This window comes from Triticum urartu, chromosome 5 (genome assembly GCF_003073215.2).
Source record: "Triticum urartu cultivar G1812 chromosome 5, Tu2.1, whole genome shotgun sequence".
Classification (NCBI taxonomy): domain Eukaryota; kingdom Viridiplantae; phylum Streptophyta; class Magnoliopsida; order Poales; family Poaceae; genus Triticum; species Triticum urartu.
This window is the reverse complement of record NC_053026.1, coordinates 66,599,204-66,619,541: the sequence shown is the minus strand read 5'-3', so window position 1 is coordinate 66,619,541 and position 20,338 is coordinate 66,599,204. Positions and strand designations below refer to the sequence as shown.

Here is a 20,338-nt window from a genome sequence, read left to right as displayed (position 1 = left end):
TGTGTATGTTTTGTAGAACGCCCTATCTGAATTGAGCTCCCAGTTAACTGATGCAAAGACCCGACTGACGGATCAAGAGGCAGAAATCAAGATTGCTGACTCTAAACTCCAATTGAGTCTTTCTGAGACAGAAAAATTGAAGACGAGCTTGACTGCAAAGAAGAAATCCCGTGCCAAAGAAAATACGCTGCTAATACAACATGCTGAAACAGCTGAAGCGGCTCTTGAGCAGGTTACCACGGAGCTCACCGGCTTAAAAACCGGGTGTCTCAAATGGTTTCCGCCATCTTTGGTAAGTCATCTGTATTAATCACTTATACCTTCTTTTGACCCAGAGTATAAGTCGCCTGCTGAGCCTTTGTTTAAAAAACACCCGCAGGTCCACGAAGCAAAAATCTGAGCCAAGACAGTGTGACCAAATTGAAGGCAGTTTATACCTTGGTGGAGCAATTGTATACTGGCGCTCAACGAGCACTTGCCACAATCTCCCCTGCCAACCAAGGAACCAATCGGTTGAGCGATGTCTTGAAGAAGTTGTCAATCTTACCCGCCAGGTTTCAAGAGGTCAAACGATCTTGTGCCAGAGCCGGAGCCCTGACTGCCCTGAGCCGCTCCAAAGCCTGGGTGCCAAATCTAGACCCGGCGGATGTAGCTAAGGGGTACCCTACCGTGAAGGAAGACGAGACTCTATTTGAGCAAGATGACTTCATTGCCTGCGTGAGGGGGGTTCGACCTCAAGCTACCATTCTTGGAGATGAGACCAACATTGATAAATATCAGCCGGGTTTTGATATGGAGAATAAGAAGATGGCGACTCCCTCTTATAAGGTGATAGATCTTATCCCGCCGGTTCGTCAACATACTTTTGCTCCGAAAGTTGATCCAGCCGACCTGATTGATGATGAAGCAGAGTTCATTGCCCTGAACGGATTTGACTGGTCCAATCCCAGCTTCCAATCAGTAGAAGGAGGTGAACCGGCGAGGGGAGAGTCATAACCATCTTATGGGCTCTTAAAGCCTTGTAATAGATTTAGCTTGAAACTGTATGTGTTCCTTATGCCATCACACACAAAATGTTGCATGCTACTCTTTGCCAGCAGATCTTTGATTACATCTGCAATGTTTTAACTTTGCTCCTGCAAAAAGTGAAAGAACTGGCCTAGCGGTTTAACACCAGACGGGTCAAAAAACACCCGGTATATATCTTTATGAATTGTCATATTGGAAATCATGAACAAGGCTGAAAAAACCTGTTCATGAACAACACTGACATACCTGTGTTTCTGGACTGCCAGTTTTCATGATCCAATCTTTTTGAGAAGTCAATGCTTCCATACACCTGATAACTATCATGCTTTGGCGGCTTATTGTCAAGCCGACTTAAATAAAAACCATACTGATAGTTTAGATTTGAGATAATGAAAACTAGGAAGACAAAATAGCAGATTTCAAACAACATAAATTTGGGGGTTCCTGATTTGAATACGATCAATAAACCGGACCAAAGGGGTTAAGCTAAGATTCGAATACGATCATATAGCTCCCAGTGGCTTTGGCGTTGCGCTGATCAACAGGGTACCGACAGCTATGTTCTCTTTGGTTCGAATACGACCTATGTTTGAACAGGAAGCCCCCAAATGACCTTGAGAGGTTTTTAACGACCCTGATTCGAATACGATCCAAGTCGGACCCAAAAGGGGTTAAGCTATGATTCGGATATGATCAAGAAGCCCCCTAGTGAGTTTGGCTTTGAGCCGATCAAAAGGGTTACGATAGCTATGTTCTCTTTGGTTCGAATACGACCTATGTTTGAACAGGAAGCCCCCAAGTGATCATGAGGTTTACAGCTAGATTCGAATACGATCATAAGCCGGACCAAAAAGGTTAAACTAGATTCAGATATGATCAGCTCCTTAATAGTCATTTAAATAATGAAAATAGTAAAGATATATGACCTTTGAAGAGAAAACAGACATATGTCCTGCTTTATTACTTATCATAATATATACAACGTCAAAGTATGTACATGACGAGAGCCGGTAGCTCAGGTGTAGTATGGCCGAAGCTGAGCAATGTTCCACGGCCGGCGGGTCTCCTCTTCCGACTTACGCGAGTCTTTGTGCTCTCGAACGTCAATGAGGTAATATGACCTGTTGTTTAAATTCTTTCCGACCATAAAAGGTCCTTCCCAAGGCGGGGATAGTTTGTGTGCATCCGACAGATCCTGAATGAGCCGGAACACCAGGTCACCTTCTTGAAAGGTCTTGGACTTAACCCGACCGCTGTGATAACATCGCAGGTCCTGTTGATAAATTGCTGATCGAGCCGCCGCCAAGTCTCTCTCCTCATCTAACAAGTCAAGTGCATCCTGTCGGGCTTGTTCATTATTAGCTTCAATGTAAGCCGCCACGCGAGGCGAGTCATGACGGATGTCACTGGGCAGCACCGCTTCCGCTCCATAAACCATGAAGAAAGGTGTATAACCTGTAGACCTGTTAGGAGTGGTGTTGATACTCCACAACACCGATGGTAATTCCTCTACCCAACAACCCGGCGTCCGTTGTAAGGGAACCATAAGCCGGGGCTTGAGACCTTTTAAGATTTCCTGATTTGCTCTCTCAGCCTGACCATTAGACTGAGGGTGAGCTATGGAAGACACATCAAGCCGGATGTGCTCTCGTTGACAAAACTCCTCCATAGCACCTTGGGACAAATTAGTGCCATTGTCAGTGATAATGCTGTGTGGAAAACCAAAGCGAAAAGTCACCTTTTTCATGAACTGAACCGCCGTGGCTGCATCACACTTACTCACTGGCTCTGCCTCAACCCATTTTGTGAACTTGTCAACTGCCACTAAAAGATGTGTCTTTTTATCCTTGGATCTTTTGAAAGGTCCGACCATGTCAAGCCCCCAAACTGCAAACGGCCAAGTGATTGGAATCATTCGCAATTCTTGAGCCGGCACATGCGCTCGTCGTGCAAATTTTTGACATCCATCACACCTACTGACCAGATCCTCTGCATCAGCGTGAGCCGTTAACCAATAAAAACCATGACGGAAAGCTTTGGCCACAAGAGACTTTGACCCGGTGTGATGACAACAATCCCCTTCATGGATCTCACGAAGTATTTCTTGGCCTTCTTCAGGAGAAACACAACGCTGAAATGCTCAAGTGACGCTGTGATGGTACAACTCTCCGTTAGAAATCATCATTGACTTGGACCGCCAGGTTATCTGTCGGGCTAGGGTCTCGTCCTCTGGAAACTTGCCCCGGGTCATGTAAGCCAGGAACGATACTGTCCAATCTAGAATAACATGAATAGCCGCCACTAACTGTGCCTCCGGGTCAGGAATGGCCAAATCTTCCTCTGTAGGCAACTTAACAGACGGGTTATGTAAAACATCCAAAAAGGTGTTAGGTGGTACCAGCTTATGTTGAGATCCCAACCGGCTTAAGGCATCGGCCGCTTCGTTCTTTCTGTGGTCAATGTGTTCCACTTGATAACCCTTAAAATGCCCAGCAACAGCGTCAACCTCGCGGCGATAACCCACCATGAGAGGATCCTTGGAATCCCACTTGCCTGACACCTGTTGAGCCACCAAATCTGAATCGCCAAGGCACCGGACCCGGCTCAGACTCATCTCTTTAGCCATTCGAAGACCATGGAGCAAGGCTTCATATTCTACTGCGTTGTTAGGACAAGGAAACATCAATCACAACACATAACAAAACTTGTCCCCTCGAGGAGAAGTTAAAACAACTCCGGCCCCCGAGCCTTCCAATTGTCTGGACCCATCAAAATGAATCGTCCAATATGTGTTGTCGGGTTTCTCCTCTGGCATCTGCAACTCTGACCAGTCGTTAACGAAGTCAACCGGCACTTGAGACTTGATCGCAGTACGTGGCATATACTTCAAACCATGAGACCCAAGTTCAATAGCCCACTTGGTGACTCGTCCTGTGGCTTTCCTATTTTGAATGATGTCTCCTAGAGGAGCAGAGCTAACCACAGTGATTGGGTGACCCTGAAAGTAATGTTTGAGCTTCTAGCTTGCCATGAACACCCCGCACACGAGCTTTTGCCAATGTGGATATCTTTGTTTAGATTCAATGAGCACCTCACTAATGTAGTAAACCGGTCGTTGGACCGGATGTTCCTTGCCAGCCTCCTTGCGCTCCACAACAATGGCCACACCGACAGCACGTGAGTTACATATAACAACAATGACTCTTTCTCAACCGGAGCAGCAAGAACCGGCGGCTTAGTGAGCTGTTTCTTTAGTTCCTCAAAAGCAGAGTTAGCAGTGTCACTCCAGACAAAACCATCCGCCTTTTTCATCATTTGATACAGAGGCATCGCTTTCTCCCATAACCGACTTATGAAACGGCTCAAGGCAGCGACGCGACCCGCTAAATGCTGAACGTCATTGATGCACACCGGTTTGGCCAGAGATGTAATTGCCTTAATTTTCTCTGGATTAGCCTCAATACCTCTGTTACCAAAAAACCCAAAAGTTTTCCAGCCGGGACTCCTAAAACACATTTGGCCGGGTTAAGCATCATCTTGTAGACCCGGAGGTTCTCAAAGGTCTCCTTCAGATCAGTTATCAAGGTTTCCTTCTCTCTGGATTTCACCACTATGTAATCCACATAAGCATGAACGTTACACCCAATCTGACTGTGAAGACAATTCTGTACACATCGTTGATAAGTCGCCTGGGCACTTTTCAGTCCAAAAGGCATAGACACATAGCAGAAAGCTCCAAACGGAGTGATGAAAGCCGTCTTCTCCTGGTCCTTAACTGCCATCTTGATCCGATGATAACCTGAATATGCATCCAAAAAACTCAAATGCTCGCAACCCGCCGTAGCATCAATGATCTGCTCAATACGAGGGAGAGCAAAAGGATCGGCCGGACAAGCCTTGTTCAAATCGGTGTAATCCACACACATACGCCAGGTGCCATTCTTCTTGAGTACAAGCACCGGGTTAGCCAACCACTCTGGGTGAAAAACTTCAACAATGAACCCGGCTGCCAAGAGCCGGGCCACCTCTTCTCCAATGGCCTTGCGCCTTTCCTCGTTAAATCGTCGAAGAAACTGCCTGACCGACTTGAACTTCGGATCAATATTAAGAGTGTGTGCTCAGCGAGTTCTCTCGGGACACCCGGCATGTCAGAAGGTTTCCATGCAAAGATGTCCTGGTTCTCATGGATGAACTCGATGAGCGCGCTTTCCTATTTTGGATCCAAGTTGGCACTGCTGATGAACTATTTGGATGAGTCGCCAGGCACAAAATCAACCATCTTGGTGTCATCAGCTGACTTGAATTTCAACACTGGTTCATGCTCCGTAGTTGGCTTCTTCAAAGACGTCATGTCTGTCGGGTCAACATTATCTTTATAAAACTTTAACTCCTCTGTCGCACAAACAGACTCAGCATAAGCAGCATCACCTTCTTCACATTCCAGGGCTATTTTCCGGCTTCCATGTACTATGATGGTGCCTTTATAACCCGGCATCTTGAGCTGCAGATACATGTAACACGGCCGAGCCATGAACTTGGCATAAGCCGGCCGTCCAAACAGAGCATGATATGGGCTTTTGATCTTAACCACCTCAAAAGTTAACTTCTCAGCCCTGGAATCATATTCATCCCCAAAGGCTACTTCCAGTTCAATCTTACCAACTGGGTATGCCGACTTACCAGGCACAACACCATGAAAAACAGTGTTGGATTGTTTAAGACTCTTATCAGTCAACCCCATCCGACGAAACGTCTCATAATAGAGGATGTTGATGCTACTGCCTCCATCCATGAGCACCTTAGTGAACTTATATCCACCCACCTGAGGTGCCACCACCAAGGCCAAGTGAGGGTGATCTTCCCTACTCCACACAATAGGTTGTTCTGACCACCTCAAATAACGTGGAATCGCCGGCTCAACAGCATTGACAGCCCTCTTATGAAGCTTCTGGTCCCTTTTGCATAAACTAGTGGTAAATACGTGGTACTGCCCACTATTCAACTGTTTTGGATTACTCTGATACCCGGATTGTTGCTGCTGTTGCTGCTGATTACTTTGGCCGGGTTGCTGATTATAGCCACCCTGGTTACCCGGATTACTCTGACCGTGAAAACTGCCCCCGCCTGAATCGGTGCCCGGGCCATGAAAGCCGCCTCCGCCTGAACTGCCGCCAGGTCCGTGGCTACCATCAAACATGTTGGAATTTTTAAATGCCTTCATGATCGTACAGTCCTTCCACAAATGGGTAGCTGGCTTCTCCCGGGTGCCGTGTCTTGGACAAGGTTCATTCAGTAGTTGTTCGAGGGTGGGACCTGACCCGCCTGACTGAGGAGGTGGCCTACCCTTGCGCCGTTGGTTGTTTCCCTATGTATTGGTGTTAGCCACAAACTCGTCAGCCTTACGTTTAGTACCTCCTTGATTCGCCGGGTTATGCTGGTGACCCTTGCCGTTGCCGTTCTTCTTTCCCTTCCCTGTTTTTTCTTCATCAGACACGGGATCCTTGGTACTGTCAGAATCATCATATTTGACCAGGCCGCCATCAACTGCCCCATGTCATTACAGTCATTCTTGAGCCGCCCCAGCTTCTATTTCAGAGGTTCGAAACGACAATTTTTCTCCAACATTAAGACCGCAGAGCCGGCATCCATCTTATCAGATGAATGTATTATCTCCTTGACCCGGCGCACCCAATGGGTCGTGGACTCACCTTCCTCTTGCTTACAATTAGTCAGGTCCACGATTGACATAGGTTGTTTACATGTGTCCTTGAAGTTCTGAATGAACCGGGCCTTTAACTCCGCCCATGAGCCGATGGAATTGGGTGGCAACCCTTTCAACCAAGTGCGAGCCGTTCCATCCAACATCATAGTGAAATACTTAGCCATTGCTGCATCGCTGACCTCCAACAGCTCCATCGCCATCTCATAACTTTCAATCCATGCCCCAGGTTGCAAGTCGGCCGTGTAATTAGGCACCTTATGAGGCCCCTTAAAGTCTTTTGGCAAGCGCTCATTACGTATAGCCGGCACCAGGAAAGGGACACCTCCTGTTCTTGTGGCTACTCTTGCCTCAACAGAGGTTGCCGGATAAACCGGAAAAGCCTGATGAGCCGCCTGCTCAGTTGCCAGTTGAGCCGCCCGCTCAGCCTCTTGATGGATTCTCTCCTGATCCGCCAAGTTAAGGGCTCCACCCTGCGCCGGCTCATGCCTACGCGGTTGGTTACGGCGTTGAGCGTTGCTCGACATAGCGGCTGAGTCCATATGCCTGCTATAGCTCGGGCTCCGGCTTGGGCGAGGGGTTGAATGGATTCTGTCTCGACTGTAAGAGTATGCATCCTGCTGCGCCAGAGCCGTCTGAAGAAGTTCTCTCACCCTTCATGTTTCAATTGCTGTCGGAGAGTCGCGAGGTGGTTCCATGGCCCGCGGTTGAACCGGCGCCCCAAGCCCTGGGTGTCGTGATCCGATTTGCCTCCGGCGGGTTACTTGGACCAGCCCCGGGTGTGTGGAAAAGGTTCCTAGGATCATACGTCAGAGGCAGACGTGACTGAGTTTTCTGGTGCCTTCTCCTCATGACCTCGTTTGACGCATTCAGATCCACCGAGAGCCGGAAAGTCTCCGCTTGAAGCTGCTGAGCACGAGCATCCAAAGCCGCCCGCTCCGCGGCCATCCTGACCTCTTCTACTGCTAAATTTTCCTTGGCCTGTGCCATCTCTTCGCGTAGCCGTGCCACCTCCGCGTCATGCTGACCTTATCCGCCGACTCCACTACAGCAGTCAACAAAGCCGTCAACTTATCCATGAGGTCCATTAGCATCTGAGCCAAGGTCGCGCGGGGTCTCCTGACCTGGCTGCTGCCGACCCGGTGGTTATTGCTGCCGCAGCCGTAGAGTTCTGCCTGGGTTAAGTGCCAGCCATGAAAACTCTGGCTCGATTCGGCGGCTCAGAGAGGTCTGGAATACTGCTGCCATTGGAACAGCCCCCAAGCATGCCATCTTGTAGTTGATACAAAGAATCTGTCTCGCCTTAGGATGACTCACCGTCGGAACAGATGGCCGTCTCACCGCCATCCACTGATCCTTCAGAGAACTCACCTCCATGGATGCAACCCACGAAGGCATGCTTTACGGCAGGTTGGGCCCGGGCGAATCTCGCGCGCTGAGCCGTCTCGATGAGGTTGCTGCAGACGTCCGGCTCAGGGCCTGACTCGCCGATCCGGCCAATGAAGACATGGATTTTGCCAAAGGGGACCCGGTACCCGTACTCAATTGAGCCGGCCTCGGGGCCCCAGCCTTCGTCATCTATGTAGAGCTTGCCGAGACGACTCTTGGTCATCCAGCCCACAGCATATCCCTTGATCCCTTCGAAGTTGCCCTTCAAGAACTCAAATCCACCGTGCGCTGGCCCCACGGTGGGCGCCAACTGTCGTGGAATTGTCACGGCAGATGTCCTAGCGAAAGGACTTAGTCGTAGGGCCATCGCAACTAGGAAGCTTATAAGGGTTAATCGGGGCAAAGGACACGAGAGGTTTATACTGGTTCAGCCCCTTATGGTGAAGGTAAGGCCTAGTCCATTTGATGTTGTATTGCCAGGTTTCGATGACCAAGGAGCGAATCCGCTAGCTTGGCTATCGATCTCTTGTTTTTTTCCTAAGCCGCCGCCGGGTCGTCCCCTTATATACATGGGTTGATACCTGGCGGCCTACAGAGTCCCTGTCGGCTCATAAAACGTGTCCGGCTCGGTGACTTCTTTTATATGCCTTTCTTTACAACTCTTTCTTTACATACGACAGTTTACAATATTGGGCCTTAAGTCGCCTCTGGGCTTAGGCCTTCTACAAGTCTTAATAAACTATCACCTTGAATATTACTGGGCTTCTTTGTAACCCGCCATTGGGGTTGACCTGGCCCCTCCTGGGCGGGTCATACCTGGTAGCTATATTCCCAACACCTTGTGTGCTATCAAACGTCACAACGTAACTGGGCGATTATAAAGATGCTCTACAGGTGTCTCCGGTGGTGTTTGTTGAGTTGGCATAGATCGAGATTAGGATTTGTCACTCCGTGTATCTGAGAGGTATCTCAGGGCCCACTCGGTAATGCACATCACTGTAAGCCTTGCAAGCAATGTGACTAAGGAGTTAGTTACAGGATGATGCATTACGGAACGAGTAAAGGGACTTGCCGGTAATGAGATTGAACTAGGTATGTGGATACCGACGATCGAATCTCGGGCAAGTAACATACCGATGACAAAGAGAATGATGTATGTTGTTATGTGGTTTGACCAATAAAGTTCTTCGTAGAATATGTAGGAGCCAATATGAGCATCCAAGTTCCGCTATTGGTTATTGACCGGAGATGTGTATCGGTCATGTCTACATAGTTCTCGAACCCGTAGGGTCCGCACGCTTAACGTTTGATGATGATACGTCTCCAACGTATCTATAATTTTTGATTGTTCCATGCTATTATATTATCTGTTTTGGATGTTTAATGGGCTTTATTATACACTTTTATATTATTTTTGGGACTAACCTACTAACCAAAGGCCCAGTGCAAATTGTTGTTTTTTTGCCTATTTCAGTGTTTCGCAGAAAAGGAATATCAAACAGAATCCAAAAGGAATGAAACCTTCGGGAGAGTGATTTTTGGAACAAACACAATCCAGGAGACTTGGAGTGGACGTCAAGGAAGCATCGAGGACGCCACGAGGCAGGGAGGCGCGCCTAGGGGGGCAAGCGCGCCCCCACCCTCGTGGGCCCCTCGTAGCTCCCTTGACCGACTTCTTTTGCCTATATATACTCATATACCCAGAAAACATCCGAGAGCATCGCGAAACCCTATTTCCACCGCTGCAACCTTCTGTACCCAAGAGATCCCATCTTGGGGCCTTTTCCGGAGCTACGCCAGAGGGGGAATCGATCACGGAGGGCTTCTACATCAATGATAACCCACAAGTATAGGGGATCGCAATAGTTTTCGATAAGTAAGAGTGTCGAACCCAACGAGGAGCTAAAGGTAGAACAAATATTCCCTCAAGTTCTACCGACCACTGATACAACTCTACGCACGCTTGACGTTCGCTTTACCTAGAACAAGTATGAAACTAGAAGTACTTTGTAGGTGTTGTTGGATAGGTTTGCAAGATAATAAAGATTACGTAAATAAAAAGTAGGGGCTGTTTAGATAAAGAAACAATAAAGTAAATATAGCAAGTGTGGAAAAGTGGTGGTAGGAGTTGCGAAATTGCCCCTAAGCAATTGACTACTTTACTAGACTGATAGCAAGTATTATGTGGGATAGGCCACTTCTAGCATGTCATCCCAGACTTGGAATTCTATGCACTTATGATTGGAACTATTAGCAAGCATCCGCAACTACTAATGTTCATTAAGGTAAAACCCAACCATAGCATTAAGATATATTGGTCCCCCTTCAATCCCGTATGCATCAATTTCTATGCTAGGTTGAAGCTTCTGTCACTCTTGCCCTCCAATACATAGTCCTATCAACATAAAACTAACCCTATGGTGTGATCCACGCGCGCGCTCATATGATGGGCACCAAAGGACAGCAACATAACCATAAGCAAATTAAATTGATCATAGCAATTCATAAACCACCGGTAGGACAACGAAAATCTACTCAGACATCATAGGATGGAAACACATCATTGGATAATAATATGAAGCATAAAGCACCATGTTCAAGTAGAGGGTATAGCGGGTTGCGGGAGAGTGCACCGCTGTAGATAGAGGGGGGAAGGTGATGGAGATGTTGGTGAAGATGGCGAAGGTGTTGGTGTAGATCGCGGTGATGATGATGATGATGGCCACGACAGTGTTCCGGCGCCACCGGAAGAGAAGGGGAGAGGGGGGACCTTCGTCTTCTTCTTCCTTGACCTCCTCCCTAGATGGGAGAAGGGTTTCCCCTCTGGTCCTTGGCCTCCATGGCATGGGAGGGGCGAGAGCCCCTCCGAGATTGGATCTGTCTCTCTGTCTCTCTCTGTTTCTGCGTTCTCAGATTCTTCCCTTTCACCGTTTCTTATATTCCCGGAGATCCATAACTCCGATTGGGCTGAAATTTTGACACGATCTCTATCCGGAAATTAGCTTTCTTGTGGCGAAAGAAGGGCACCAACCGCCTTACCGATGGCCCACGAGGGTCAGGGGCGCGCCTGGGGGGGGGGGGGCAGGCGCGCCCTCCTGCCTCGTGGCCACCTCGGGCACCGTCTCGCGTGGATTTTTCTTCCCAAAAATCATATATATTCCAAAAAAATCTCCGTCATTTTTTATCCAGTTTGGACTCCGTTTGATATGGATATTCTGCGAAACAAAAAACATGCAACAAACAGGAACTGGCACTGGAGACCAGATCAATATGTTAGTCCCAAAAATAGTATAAAAAGTTGCCAAAAGTATATGAAAGTTGTAGAATATTGGCATGGAACAATCAAAAATTATAGATACGACGGAGACGTATGAGCATCCCCAAGCTTAATTCCTGCTCATCCTCGAGTAGGTAAATGATAAAAAAGATAATTTTTGATGTGGAATGCTACCTAGCATAATCTTGATCATGTAATCTAATCATGGCATGAATATTAAGATACCAGTGATTCAAAGCAATAGTCTATCATTTGACATAAAAACAATAATACTTCAAGCCTACTAATAAAGCAATCATGTCTTTTCAAAATAACATGGCCAAAGAAAGTTATCCCTACAAAAAATCATATAGTCTGGCTATGCTCCATCTTCACCACACAAAATATTCAAATCATGCACAACCCCGATGACAAGCCAAGCAATTGTTTCATACTTTTGACGTTCTGAAACCTTTTCAACTTTCACGCAATACATGAGCGTGAGCCATGGACATAGCACTATAGGTGGAATAGAATATGATGGTGGAGAAGACAAAAAGGAGAAGATAGTCTCACATCAACTAGGCGTATCAACGGGCTATGGAGATGCCCATCAATAGATATCAATGTGAGTGAGTAGGGATTGCCATGCAACTGATGCACTAGAGCTATAAGTGTATGAAAGCTCCAACTTAAACTAAGTGGGTGTGCATCCAACTTGCTTTCTCATGAAGACCTCGGGCATTTGAGGAAGCCCATCATCGGAATATACAAGCCAAGTTCTATAATGAAAATTCCCACTAGTATATGAAAGTGATAACTCAAGAGACTCTCTATATGAAGAACATGGTGCTACTTTGAAGCACAAGTGTGGAAAAAGGATAGTAGCACTGCCCCTTCTCTCTTTTACTCTCACTTTTTTTCTTTTTTTAATATTTTTTGGTGGGCTTCTCTGGACTCTTTTTTTTATTTGGGCTTCTTTGGCCTCTTTTATTTTTTTGTAAAGTCCGGAGTCTCATCCCGACTTATGGGGGAATCATAGTCTCCATCATCCTTTCCTCACTGGGGCAATGCTCTAATAATGATGATCATCACACTTTTATTTACTTACCACTCAATATTACAACTCGATACTAGAACAAATATATGACTCTATATGAATGCCTCCGGCGGTGTACCGAGATGTGCAATGATCTAGCGTAGCAATGATATCAAAAAACGGACAAGCCATGAAAACATCATGCTAGCTATCTTACGATCATGCAAAGCAATATGACAATGAATGCTCAAGTCATGTATATGATGATGATGGAAGTTGCATGGCAATATATCTCGGAATGGATATGGAAATGCCATAATAGGTAGGTATGGTGGCTGTTTTGAGGAAGGTATATGGTGGGTTTATGGTACCGGCGAAAGTTGCGCGGTACTGGAGAGGCTAGCAATGGTGGAAGGGTGAGAGTGCGTATAATCCATGGACTCAACATTAGTCATAAAGAACTCACATACTTATTGCAAAAAATCTATTAGTCATCAAAACAAAGTACTACGTGCATGCTCCTAGGGGGATAGATTGGTAGGAAAAGACCATCTCTCGTCCCCGACCGCCACTCATAAGGAAGACAATCAATAAATAAATCATGCTCCGACTTCGTTACATAATGGTTCACCATACGTGCATGCTACGGGAATCACAAACCTCAACACAAGTATTTCTACAATCCACAACTACCCACTAGCATGACTCTAATATCACCATCTTTATATCACAAAACTATTGCAAGGAATCAAACATATCATATTCAGTGATCTACAAGTTTTATGTAGGATTTTATGACTAACCATGTGAATGACCAGTTCTTGTCATCTCTCCAAATAGATATAAGTGAAGCAAGAGAGTTTAATTCTTTCTACAAAAGATATGCCCACGCTCTAACAAATCTAAGTGAAGCAAAAGAGCATTCTACAAATGGCGGTTTTCTATGTAAAGAGAAACAGGCAATCCAAACTTCAAATGATATAAGTGAAGCACATGAAGCATTCTCTAAAGCCATACTCAAAAGATATAAGTGAAGTGCATAGAGCATTCTATAAATCAACCAAGGACTACCTCATACCAGCATGGTGCATAAAATAAAAATGAAAACTAAATGCAAAGATGCTCCAAGATTGCACATATCGCATGAATGAAACGAATCCGAAAACATACCAATACTTGTTGAAGAAAGAGGGGATGCCTTCCGGGGCATCCCCAAGCTTAGACGCTTGAGTCTCCTTGAATATTTACTTGGGGTATCTCGGGCATCCCCAAGCTTGAGCTCTTTATTCTCTTCCTTCTTCTCACATCAAGACCTTCTCGATCATCGAACACTTCATCCACACAAAACTTCAATAGAAAACTTGGTAAGATCCGTTAGTATAATAAAGCAAATCACTACTCTAAGTAATGTTGCAAACCAATTCATATTTTGTTTTTGCATTGTGTCTACTTTAATATAACTTTTCATGGCTTAATCCACTAATATAAATTGATAGTTTTATCAAAACAAGCAAACTATGCATCAAAAACAGAATCTGTCTAAAACAGAACAGTCTGTAATAATCTGAACATTCACCATACTTATGATACTTTAAAAATTCTACCAAAATTAGGAACAATAAAAAATTTGTATAGGAAGACAGTGCAAAAAGAATCAGAACCATTTGACGTTCCATCTAAAAATGTAAAATCGCGCACTACAGCCAAAGTTCTGTCCTGCATCGTACAAACCATCAAGCAAATGTAAACATCCTAAAGGCAAACCTTGGCACATTATTTTTATAATACAATGGAATTGTACAAGGGGATAATTATTTTTATTGAAAAGTTTATGTAATAAAGATTCACAAAGTTCCCATGAGCATGAACAAAGTTCAAGGCTAGCTCCCACTTCAACAATGCTTGTCTTTCTCACTTTCGCTTTCCTTTTTGAAAAAGTTTTGGGTTCCCCTCTTTATTTTTGTTGTTTTTAAACTATATAAAATCACTCAACAGAAATAAATGACTCTCTAAAACTTCTGGGTTGTCTCCCTTGCAGTGCTTTCTTTAAAGCCATTAAGCTAGGCAAATAGTGCTCAAGTAATGGATCCACCCGGATCCCAAGGTATATCAAAGCCAATTTTAATTAACAATGATTTGTAATTTAGTAGTGAGCACAAAGAAACATATATAAAGTAATGACGAAGTCTAACTCTCTTCCTATGCATCGGCATGTCATAAAAGAACAATTCATGCACACATAGTAAAGGCCAATGCATAGTATAAACAGTTTCTTGCAATTTTATCATGTGGGAAACATAGAGAGGTGGAGATATAGTTCCTCTCTCATAATAATTGCAAGTAGGAGGAGCAAGCACATGCATATTATATTCATCAAAATCATCATGTGCAACGGTAAAAGGCAACCCATCAATATATTCCTTAATAAGAGCAAACTTCTCCGATATAGTGTAGTTTGGAGAATTCAAAAAGATAATAGGACTATCATGTGTGGGTGCAATAGCAACAATTTCATGTTTAACATAAGGAACTATAGCAAGTTCATATCCATAAGCATAATTCATATTGGCATCTTGGCCACAAGCATAGCAAGCATCATCAAAAAGGGATATTTCAAGAGAATCAAAGGGATCATAATAGTCATCATCAAAATCATCCTTCGATAAGCACGAAGGGAAATTAAACAATGTGTGAGTTGAAGAGTTACTCTCATTAGAAGGTGGGCACGGGTAGCTAATCCGCTCTTCCTCCTTTTGTTCTTCGCTCTCCTCATCATCTTTTTCATCCAATGAGCTCACAGTTTCATCAATTTCTTCTTCCATAGACTCCTGCAAAATATTAGTCTCTTCTTGGACAGCAGAGACTTTCTTAATAAGCGCATTAATTTCATAATTGTATTCATAATTCTCATAACAATATTTCAGGATAGCTAAATTTTCAGGTCTATAAACAGCATCATCAAAATCTTCAAACTCTTTAAACATAGATTCAATTTCATAAACACCCATAAAAGCAACAAATTCTTCTATTTGTTCCACATCATAGTAATCATATATACCATTAGCATAAGAAGCTAAGGTTTCATTATCATTAAATTCACATGAAAAGGGAAGGTGTGGAGCCTTCACCTTAGAGCAACAAGTATAATCATATCTCAAGCATAGTTTCCTAGCATACCAATTCAATATATGAATTGGATCCCATAATAGTTTCCTTTTTTGTGTCAAGCGGTAATCCCTAAAGTATTCACGTTGATCCAACGTTACTCCAATTACATAATTGAATGGGGTTTTCTCAGGATTATTAAAGTAGTACATAATATTTTTCACATAACCAGCATCGAGGGTTTTAGGAGGTTCCCCATTTCCATGAGTAGCAAGTACACCTAGTTTTTTCGGTATTTCGTGTTCCATATCCATAACTAAAGATAGAGAACAACTAAGAACATCAAATAAAAATTACTTAGTGATAAAGCAAACAAGCACACACGTGAATATTCACCCCATGCTATTGCTCCCCGACAACGGCGCCAGAAAAAGGTCTTGATAACCCACAAGTATAGGGGATCGCAACAGTTTTCGATAAGTAAGAGTGTTGAACCCAATGAGGAGCTAAAGGTAGAACAAATATTCCCTCAAGTTCTATCGACCACCGATACAACTCTACACACGCTTGACGTTCGCTTTGCCTAGAACAAGTATGAAACTAGAAGTACTTTGTAGGTGTTGTTGGATAGGTTTGCAAGATAATAAAGATTACGTAAATAAAAAGTAAGGGCTGTTTAGATAAAGAAACAATAAAGTAAATATAGCGAGTGTGGAAAAGTGGTGGTAGGAGTTGCGAAATTGCCCCTAAGCAATTGACTACTTTACTAGACCGATAACAAGTATTATGTGGGAGAGGCCACTGCTAGCATGTCATCCCTGACTTGGAATTCTATGCACTTATGATTGGAACTATTAGCAAGCATCCGCAACTACTAATGTTCATTAAGGTAAAACCCAACCATAGCATTAAGATATATTGGTCCCCCTTCAATCCCGTATGCATCAATTTCTATGCTAGGTTGAAGCTTCTGTCACTCTTGCCCTCCAATACATAGTCCTATCAACATAAAACTAACCCTATGGTGTGATCCACGCGCGCGCTCATATGATGGGCACCAAAGGACAGCAACATAATCACAAGCAAATTAAATCAATCATAGCAATTCATCAACCACCGATAGGACAACGAAAATCTACTCAGACATCATAGGATGGCAACACATCATTGGATAATAATATGAAGCATAAAGCACCATGTTCAAGTAGAGGGTACAGCGGGTTGCGGGAGAGTGGACCGCTGTAGATAGAGGGGGGGAAGGTGATGGAGATGTTGGTGAAGATGGCGGAGGTGTTGGTGTAGATCACGGTGATGATGATGATGGCCACGGCTGTGTTCCGGCGCCATCGGAAGAGAAGGGGAGAGGGGGCCCCTTCATCTTCTTCTTCCTTGACCTCCTCCCTAGATGGGAGAAGGGTTTCCCCTATGGTCCTTGGCCTCCATGGCATGGGAGGGGCGAGAGCCCCTCCAAGATTGGATCTGTCTCTCTGTCTCTCTCTGTTTCTGCGTTCTCAGATTCTTCCCTTTCACCGTTTCTTATATTCTCGGAGATCCGTAACTCCGATTGGGCTGAAATTTTTACACGATCTCTATCCAGAAATTAGCTTTCTTGCGGCAAAAGAAGGGCACCAACTGCCTTATGGGTGGCCCACGAGGGTCAGGGCCGCGCCTGGGGGGGGGGGGCAGGCGCGCCCTCCTGCCTCGTGGCCACCTCGGGCACCATCTCGCGTGGATTTTTCTTCCCAAAAATCATATATATTTGAAAAAAAATCTCCGTCAGTTTTTATCCCGTTTGGACTCCATTTGATATGGATATTCTGCAAAACAAAAAACATGCAACAAACAGGAACTGACACTGGGCACTGGATCAATATGTTAGTCCCAAAAATAGTATAAAAATTTGCCAAAAGTATATGAAAGTTGTAGAATATTGGCATGGAACAATCAAAAATTATAGATACGATGGAGGCGCATCAATCAACACCGTAGCCTCTCCGATGATGTGTGAGTAGTTTACCACAGACCTTCACGTCCATAGTTATTAGCTAGATGGCTTCTTCTCTCTCTTTGGATCTCAATACAAAGTTCTCCTTGATCTTCTTGGAGATCTATTCGATGTAATTCTTTTGCGATGTGTTTGTCGAGATCCGATGAATTGTGGGTTTATGATCAAGATTATCTATGAACAATATTTGGTTCTTCTCTGAATTCTTTTATGTATGATTTGTTATATTTGCAAGTCTCTTCGAATTATCAGTTTGGTTTGGCCTACTAGATTGATCTTCCTTACAATGGGAGAAGTGCTTAGCTTTGGGTTCAATTTTGCGGTGTCCTTTCCCAGCGACAGCAGGGGCAGCAAGGCACGTATTGTATTGTTGCCATCGAGGATAAAAAGATGGGGTTTATATCATATTTCTTGAGTTTATCCCTCTGCATCATGTCATCTTGCCTAATGTGTTACTCTGTTCTTATGAATTTAATACTCTAGATGCATGCTGGATAGCGGTCGATGTGTGGAGTAATAGTAGTAGATGCAGAATCGTTTCGGTATACTTGTTGCGGACATGATGCCTATATACATGATCATGCCTAGATATTCTCATAATTATGCACTTTTCTATCAATTGCTCGACAGTAATTTGTTTACACACCGTAATACTTATGCTATCTTGAGAGAAGCCACTAGTGAAACCTATGGCCCCCGGGTCTATTTTCCATCATATAAGTTTCCAATCTATTTTTCTTTGCAATCTTTACTTTCAATCTATATCATAAAGTACCAAAAATATTTATCTTATTATCTCTATCAGATCTCACTTTTGCAAGTGGCCGTGAAGGGATTGACAACCCCTTTATCGCGTTGGTTGCAAGGTTCTTATTTGTTTGTGTAGGTGCGAGGCGACCTGCGAGTAGTCTCCTACTGGATTGATACCTTGGTTCTCAAAAACCGAGGGAAATACTTACGCTACTTTGCTGCATCACCCTTTCCTCTTCAAGGGAAAACCAACGCAGTGCTCAAGAGGTAGCAAGAAGGGTTTCTGGCACCGTTTCCGGGGAGATCTACGCCAAGTCAAGTCAAGTCAAGACATACCAAGTACCCATCACAAACTCTTATCCCTCGCATTACATTATTTGCCATTTGCCTCTCGTTTTCCTCTCCCCGACTTCACCCTTGCCGTTTTATTCGCCCTCTTTTCCATTCACCCTCTTTTTCCGTTCGCCTCCTTTTTTGCTTGCTTCTTGTGTGGCCGTGTGTCATCATGGCTAATCCTTCTATCATTGTTAGTACTCCCGATCATGAAGTTCTTAATTTTAAACAAAGGGAGGGAGAAAATCTAAAAGATGCTTGGCATAGAATTTGCAATGCTCAGAATAGATCTACTAGGAAGCAATCCACTTCCGTTCTTCTTTGCAATTTTTATGTAGGCATCACTGCTTGGAACAGATATATTCTCGATACCATTACCAGAGGGAATTTCTTGGGTAGCCATACTTTTGATTCTGATAATGCTATGATAGATTTGTTTGGCCCACCACCTCTTTTGGTTAATGGAACTATTTTAACTTTGGAACATGTGATTCAAAGGTTTGAAATTATTGAAAATAAAGTTGCCTCTGTAGAGTTGATTGAAAATTTGGATAAAAAGATCCACAACCAAATCATCCAATATGGATCTAAGGTAGGAGTTACTCTGAGTTTTTTTAAAGAAAAAGAACCTATAGTTAACGAAAAAATAGATCAAGATTCCACAAGAATTGGTAAACTTGAGGATATTATTACCAATTTTGGGTCTGCCTTTTCATCCGTGAAAAATAATCCAAATCCTCCTACTACCAAGACTGCCAAATTAATATATGTTCCTAAAAATAAGGGTGAATCTTCTAGTAAGGAAAATGCGGATCTCAAATCAATAAGTGTTCATCCCAACTTCTTTGCTATCATTAATGAACCTTTTGCTACAAATGAATTTCTTGATTTCTTGCCTAGGAGTTTGATCATTAATAAAAAGAAGGATACTCCCAAGGGTTATAAGTGTTCTATTGAAGAATTGCCTACCAAAGATGGTAATACCTAGATATATTCTTGTTTTTATGCCTAGGTAGGGGCGTTAAACGATAGCGCTTGTTGGGAGGCAACCCAATTTTATTTTTGTTTCTTGCTTTTTGTTCTGTTTAGTAATAAATAATTCATCTAGATTATGTTTAGATGTAGTTTTATGCTTTTAATTAGTGTTTGTGCCAAGTAGAACCTTTGGGAAGACTTGGGGGGGAGTTTTTGCGATCTTGCTGTAAAAAACAGAAACTTTAGCGCTCACAAGATTTGCTGCCATTTTTTACTGGAGAGTGAGATTAGGTTGATTCTTTTTGCATATGATTAATAGACAAATTCCTCACGTCCAAAAATTTATTTCAGAATTTTTGGGGTTAAAGAAGTATTCGAAACCTACAGATTACTACAAACTGTTCTGTTTTTGACAGATTCTGTTTTTCGTGCGTTGTTTGCTTATTTTGATGAATCTATAGCTAGTATCGGGGGGGGGGGGTATGAACCATAGAGAAGTTGGAATACAGTAGGTTTAACAGCAATATAAATAAAGAATGAGTTCATTACAGTACCTAAAGTGGTGGTTTGTTTTCTTATACTAACGGAGCTCATGAGATTTTCTGTTGAGTTTTGTGTTGTGAAGTTTTTAAGTTTTGGGTAAAGATTTGATGGATTATGGAATAAGGAGTGGCAAGAGCCTAAGCTTGGGGATTCCCAAGGCACCCCAAGGTAAAATTCAAGGGCAACCAAAATCCT

The 20,338-nt window shown here is 43.8% G+C and overlaps 1 pseudogene; it reads left to right on the top strand.

The window, feature by feature from the left end:
• The window catches only part of LOC125506782, a 59,930-nt pseudogene that overhangs the window by 24,516 nt on the left and 15,076 nt on the right, over positions 1-20,338 (top strand).